The 6325-nt window shown below is 43.8% G+C and overlaps 1 pseudogene; it reads left to right on the top strand.

The window, feature by feature from the left end:
- The first annotated feature begins 1617 nt into the window (after window positions 1–1617).
- LOC132401492 (craniofacial development protein 2-like) lies at window positions 1618–5936 on the top strand (annotated as a pseudogene).
- Window positions 5937–6325: the final 389 nt, after the last annotated feature.

Raw genomic sequence — 6325 nt, 5'->3', positions numbered from 1 at the left:
AACCAGCATAGTCTTGTGCAGGAGTGATCAAGGCCACATTGGGATTTTCACATTAAACTTTGAATGTGCAGATATCAGATATTTCCTGCCAATGACAAATAGTAAACCTGTTCCAAAACCATAGCACGTTGGGAGAATGAGATGGCATATTGGAAATTTCCACATTTGAGGAAGTTAGGTAGGTGTGATTAAAATTCTTTCCACAAAATAAACCTAAATCATAAATAACTGAATGACTAGTATGAATACAGTTAATGTTTGTAATTATAGTTGCCAGATACACATGTCCTTTCAGTCTTTACTTCCCCAATTTTTTTCATTCAATGTTGACAACAGAGTTAATGTTTTAATCAGTTGTAAAGAGAGAACAGGTTAGTAGAATTAATAAACCTAGAAAAGGAGTCGTGTTTTTATTAATGCTGGTTATTTGTAAAAGTCTGCAGTTAAATTAATTTCTGCTGGTGAAAACAGCTGAAACTGTAAAAATTAATTTCTAAAACTATTCATTGTATGTAATAGCTTTTTTTGTCTTCAGCTCCTGTTGAGAACCATTATCTTTTAGCAGGACCTGGAGAGTTGAGTGCAGAGTGGCACTCACTTGTGGGAGAGGCAGTGTGAAGCTTAAAAAGAGCTTGGGGCCTTTCGGGACTTTTCAGCAAGTTGAAATTATAATGACTGTTAGCACTTGGCAAAGGCTAACAAGCAAGGTTTAATCAGAGCAGTCTTCGTCTGAGTGAACAGTGTTTGAATGGTCAGGCCTTGGCACAAGAGGCTTGGATGAGAAGGGGTGAAGGTTCTAAGGAAGTTTCTAATAAATTTCTTTGTTTATTAGTACATAGCTAGTGTGGTGAAAATGGATCCAGGGTTAGTGGTATGTCCTTTATTGAGATGTGGGAACTCTGGGAGAACTACATTCTTCCTGATAACTACATCTGTGCAGGGTGCTTCAAGCTTTAGCTCCTTAGAGTCTGTGTTAGGGACCAGGAGCCTCTGCTGGATGAACTTTGGCTCATAGGTGAGAACAAGGAGGTGATAGTAGCTACAGGGGGGTAGTCACTCCTAAGTTGGAGGAGGGAAGTAGTTGAGTGACTGTCAAGAGAGAGAAAGGGAATAGGCAGCCAATGCAGAGTACCTCAAAAATACTTAATAATAAGTATATTACTTTTGGGTGGTGTGGGAAACAACTTATCGGGAGAAGCAGCAATAATGGGGTCTCTGGGACTGAGTCTGACTCAGGAACTCAGAAGGGAAGGGGGGAGAAGAGGAAGGCAGTTGTGATAGGGGTCTCCATAGTTGGAGGACCAGAAAGGAGATTCTGTGTACATGAATGAGTACATACCTGGATGTATGTTGCCTCCCAGGTGCCAGGGTACCTCGGATCGGCATTTTAAGGGGGAAGGGTGTAGTTGGAAGTCATAATATATATTGGTACCAATGACATAGGTAGGAAAAAGGATGAGGTTCTGAAGAGAGAATATAGGGAGTTAGGTAGAAAGCTGAAAAGCAGGATCTCAAGGATAACATTCTCTGGATAGCTGCCTGTGTCATATGCCAGTGAGGATAAGAATCAAATGATTTAGCAGATGAATGCATGGCTGAGGAATTAGTGCAGGGGACATGGCTGCAGATTTCCAGATCCTTGGGATCTCTTTGAAGGAAGGTATGACCTATATAAAAAGGATGGGTTACACCTGAACTCGAGAGTGGACCAATATCCTTGTGGGCAGGTTTTCTGGAGCTGTTGGGAAGGGTTTAAACTTATTTGGCAGAGGGATAGGGTCTGAAGTGACAGGACTAAGGATAGGGCATTTGGTATACAAGTCGATGTGTGTAGTGAAACTGTGAGGAAGGATAGGTAGAAGATAGGGAAAATTACAGTTGGTGGGATGAATTGAAGTGTAAAATGGGGTCAAAATTGAAACAGGTGATGAATACAGAGCTGAAGGTGTTATATTTGAACGCACAAAGTATATAGAATAGGGAGATGATTGTGTAGTAGTGCAGTTAGACATTGGCAGGTATGACATTTTAGGCGTCACTGAATCGTGGTTGAAAAAAGATTATATTGAGAGCTTAACATCCAAGGATTCACATTGTATCGAAAGGACAGGCAGGTAGGCAGACGGGGTGGGTGGCTCCGATGGTAGAAAATGAAATCAAATCCTTAGAAAGAGGTGACATAAGACCGGAAGATGTTGAATCCTTGTGAAGAACTAAGAAAATACAAGGGCAAAAAGATCCCAATGGGAGGTATATACAGGTTTCCGAACAGTAGCCAGGATGTGGGATACAAGTTATACAGACAATAGAAAAGGCATGTAAAAAGGGCACTGTTTTTATAGTCATAGGGGATTTCAATATCAGGATGGTTCCCAAGTGCTGGATCCCAAGAGAAGGAATTGTAGAATACCTATGAGATGGCTGTTTAGAGCAGCTTGTAGTTAAACTGACTAGGGAAAAGATAATTCTGGATTGGGTGTTGTAAAATGAACTGAATTTGATGAGCAAGCTTAAGGTAAAGGAACCCTTAGGAGACAGTGATCATAATGTGATAGAATTCACCTTGCAATTTGAAAGGAAGAAACTAAATTAATATCTACTATTATTATAGTGAAGGGAATTACAGAAGTGTGGGAAAGGAGATAGCCCAAGTTAATTGATACATCCAGATATGGTGCTTTCTGTGATGCATCAATTTGGGAAGATAGGTTCAACATGATGAATAAAAGGTACTGAATGTTGGGGGTGAATGTGGAGATGTGGAATTATTATTGGGAAATTTCTGTCTGTAAGAATATGGAAATGGGGATCACACAAATATATAGAATAGCAAGAGTCATAGAGACTTACAATGGGGAAGCAGGCCTTTCGGCCCATCGGTTCCACACTAGCCATTAAAGAACCCATTGCACCCTGGTTTATAAGACAATGATCTAATCTAATCTTCCCACAGGCCAAATTTAAAAATCCTTCCAGCTGGATAGTTGATGTTATTTTTTTGGCACTAGGTGGCAGACGTGCACTTTATACTGTATGAATGCTTACTTGTTCAAACATATTTCAGAGAAATTTGCACATTTATACCTGGCCATAACAATATCACAAGTACTACTATGTCGACTCTGGCCTAGGGAGCTGGTGTCAGGCATGATGACGGGCTCTCCACTCCTCCCTCTCCCTCATCCTCATCAGTGTGTTCAGTTCATCTACATTAGCTGCACTGCTATCTTCTAAGAGCGTGTTGACCATAGTCTTGAGGGGGTGCCCAGGGTTCATCCTCCCATGCTTGGGCTCCCATGTGATGACTAGGCTGGCAGGTAGCTCAGGGTGGCATAGGCAGTGTCCCGCTAGTTGCAGTCTTCTTGCCTCAATTTTAGTAGTGAGCATTGGTAGGTCATTATAGAGCTCGTTGTTCGTCATGTGCTGTTGCCAACTCATATCAAGAGCCATCCGGAGCATTCGTGTATAGCAAACATCTAGTGACTTTCGCATGGTCTTGGTGAGCGTCCACGTCTCGCATCCGTACGTGGGAATGAACTCTGACTGCTATGAAGATCCTCTTTTTGAGCCCTCTGGTCAGGTTCAAACTCCAGATTTCCTTCATGTTGTTCATAGCCCTCCACGCCAGCGCCTTCCGTATCTTTATGTCCTTCTCCGAACTCATCATTCTTGACCCAAGGTACTTGAAGTCTAAGACTTTCTTAATGGTATTATTCTTTATAGTCTTGTGGGTAGCTTCATCACAGTTGAAAGCCATGTACTCTGTCTTTTTAGCGTTTAGATTAAATCCAACTTTATTGCACTCAATTTCCACTTCTGTCAGTAGCTGCTGTCCTTCCTCCATCTGGTCAGAGAGCAGGACTATGCCATCTGCAAAATTGAGATCTGTGAGCCTAACTCGTCTGACCCTTTTAGTTCATCCTGGTTTAATGGTAAAACCAAGCTTGTCGTGATCTTTGGTAGCTTGACATAGAGCGTAATAAAGGATGATTATAAAGAGTAGGGTGCCAGAGTGTCACCTACTGTCTGTGTGAGGAGTGGCGCACCACACAGTCTTCCGTTTCGCACCTTGTAAGGCATTATGATGACAGACAACCCAGCAAACCCAGAGCTGAGAGTGCTCAGGAACTCTGCAGAGCACCCAGACTCTAGCCTAGACAAGCAGTATGAAGATGCAACCTCAAACCCCACAGGGAGGGTTGAGTCTGACAAGAGGGGTGATGCACCATCAATAACTCACTCTGAGACGTAAAGGCGAGATATCGGCTTTTATTGACTGGAAGAAGGAACAAGCAGTGAGTGACCACCATACTACATCCTGGAGACTGAGAGGCCGGGCCCAGGCTCTGATCGCCTTTATACCGGGGTCTGTGGGAGGAGCCACAGGAGCAGTCAGCAGGGGGCGTGTCCAGACAGGCACACATAGTTCACCACAAGGGGGCAAGCGAACTGTGCCTCTTTTGTGTTGTAAAAACGATCATCTCAACCTTCAATGCAAAAACCATCTGCCTCTTGCCTTGATGCACAGAGTTGGCATCACAGACAAGCAGATACAAGATCTCTATCCTGGGGATCCAAGAACACTGTCACGTACACCCAGATGAAGAGATAAGACAATAGACAATAGGTGCAGGAGTAGGCCACTCGGCCCTTTTAGCCAGCACCGCCATTCACTGTGATCATGGCCGATCATACACAATCAGAACCCCATTTCTGCTCTCTCCCCATATCCCTTGACCCCGCTATCTATAAGAGCTCTATCTAACTTTGTCTTGAATGCATCCAGAGACTTGGCCTCCACTGCCTTCTGGGGCAGAGCATTCCACATATCCACCACTCTCTGGGTGAAAAAGTTTTTCCGCATCTCTGTTCTAAATGGCCTACCCCTTATTCTTAAACTGTGGCCTTTAGTTCTGGACTCACCCATCAGCGGCAACGTGCTTCCTGCCTCCAGCGTGTCCAATCCCTTAATCTTATATGCTTCAATCAGATCCCCTCTCATCCTTCTAAATTCCAGTGTATACAAGCCCATTCGCTCCAATCTTTCAACATATGACAGTCCTGCCATTCTGGGAATTAACCTTGTGAGCCTACGCTGCACTCCCTCAATAGCAAGAATGTCCTTCCTCAAATTTGGAGACCAAAACTGCACACGATACTCCAGGTGGTGTCTCACCAGGGCCCTGTACAGCTGCAGAAGGACCTCTTTACTCCTATACTCAATTCCTCTTGTTATAATGTTTACAGAGGTAGAGGGGATGCACCTCATCACCTCGTCCGCATGGAGAGAGCCGACAATGATGTCAGCACAAGGTGGAGAAGGGCTGGTGTTGAACTGCAAGGTGAAGAAGGCACTGAGGGGTGTAGTCTCAGTCAGTGACAGAATCCTTACTGTGGAATTTGACGGAAACCCGGCGACCTCTGTCATCATCTGTTACTCCCTGCACAACTGCAGCAAGGAGAAGGAGGTGGAGACCTTCTACAGTAAACTTCACGAAGCGGTCACTTCAATACCGGCACATAACTTCCTGGCTGTGCTCAGTGATTTTAATGCCCAGGTCGGACTGGAAGATGTTCCACACTCATAGCATGACTTTACCAACAGAAATGGACAATACCTAGTTGATTTCAGCCAGGAACACGGTCTCATTGCCACCAACACACAATACAAGAAGCGAGCTGGTAAACTGTGGACATACTGAAACATGTCCTCCCTCAACAGGAAACATCTTTACTCCATCCTCGTAAGAACAAAATGGTGTAATTGTGTGATCAACACAGAAGCCTACAGCACCTTCAACTCAGTCAGTTCTGACCACAGAGTAGTGTCAATGCAAGTGAGACTGACCCTGCAGCAACCCAAAGCCACGGGTCCAAAGGAGAAGATAGACTGGAAGGCATTCTCCTCTTCTTCAATATCACAAAATGTGTATTAAAAGGCTGAACCGGACACAAAACCTTTCATGCAATAGGAAGCAGAGTGATACAGTGTGACAGTACTGATGAAGTGTCTTGGCCTGAAATGTCGACTGTTTACTCTTTTCCGTAGATGCTGCCCAAACCTGCTGAGTTCCTGCAGCATTTTGTAATTTTCATGCAGCAGGATACTAGTAGTTTTATTCAATGAGCCTGGTTGTGCTAGGAAATGCACGGGTCCTGTTTTAGCGCCTGTACCTGGGTGTAAACTATTGCAGTCTCTTTCAATTATGTTTCTGATTTCTGGACCCCATTTTTTCAGGCTTGTTGCTTCTGCTAAGTATAGTCACATATTTAGTGCAATGAAATGGGTAAAATCCAGTTTCTTGCTTATGGTTCTTTATTAGAG

The sequence above is a fragment of the Hypanus sabinus genome, chromosome 11 (assembly GCF_030144855.1).
Source record: "Hypanus sabinus isolate sHypSab1 chromosome 11, sHypSab1.hap1, whole genome shotgun sequence".
NCBI classification, from domain to species: domain Eukaryota; kingdom Metazoa; phylum Chordata; class Chondrichthyes; order Myliobatiformes; family Dasyatidae; genus Hypanus; species Hypanus sabinus.
The sequence above is the reverse complement of the archived record's forward strand: the minus strand, read 5'-3'. Positions and strand labels throughout refer to the sequence as shown.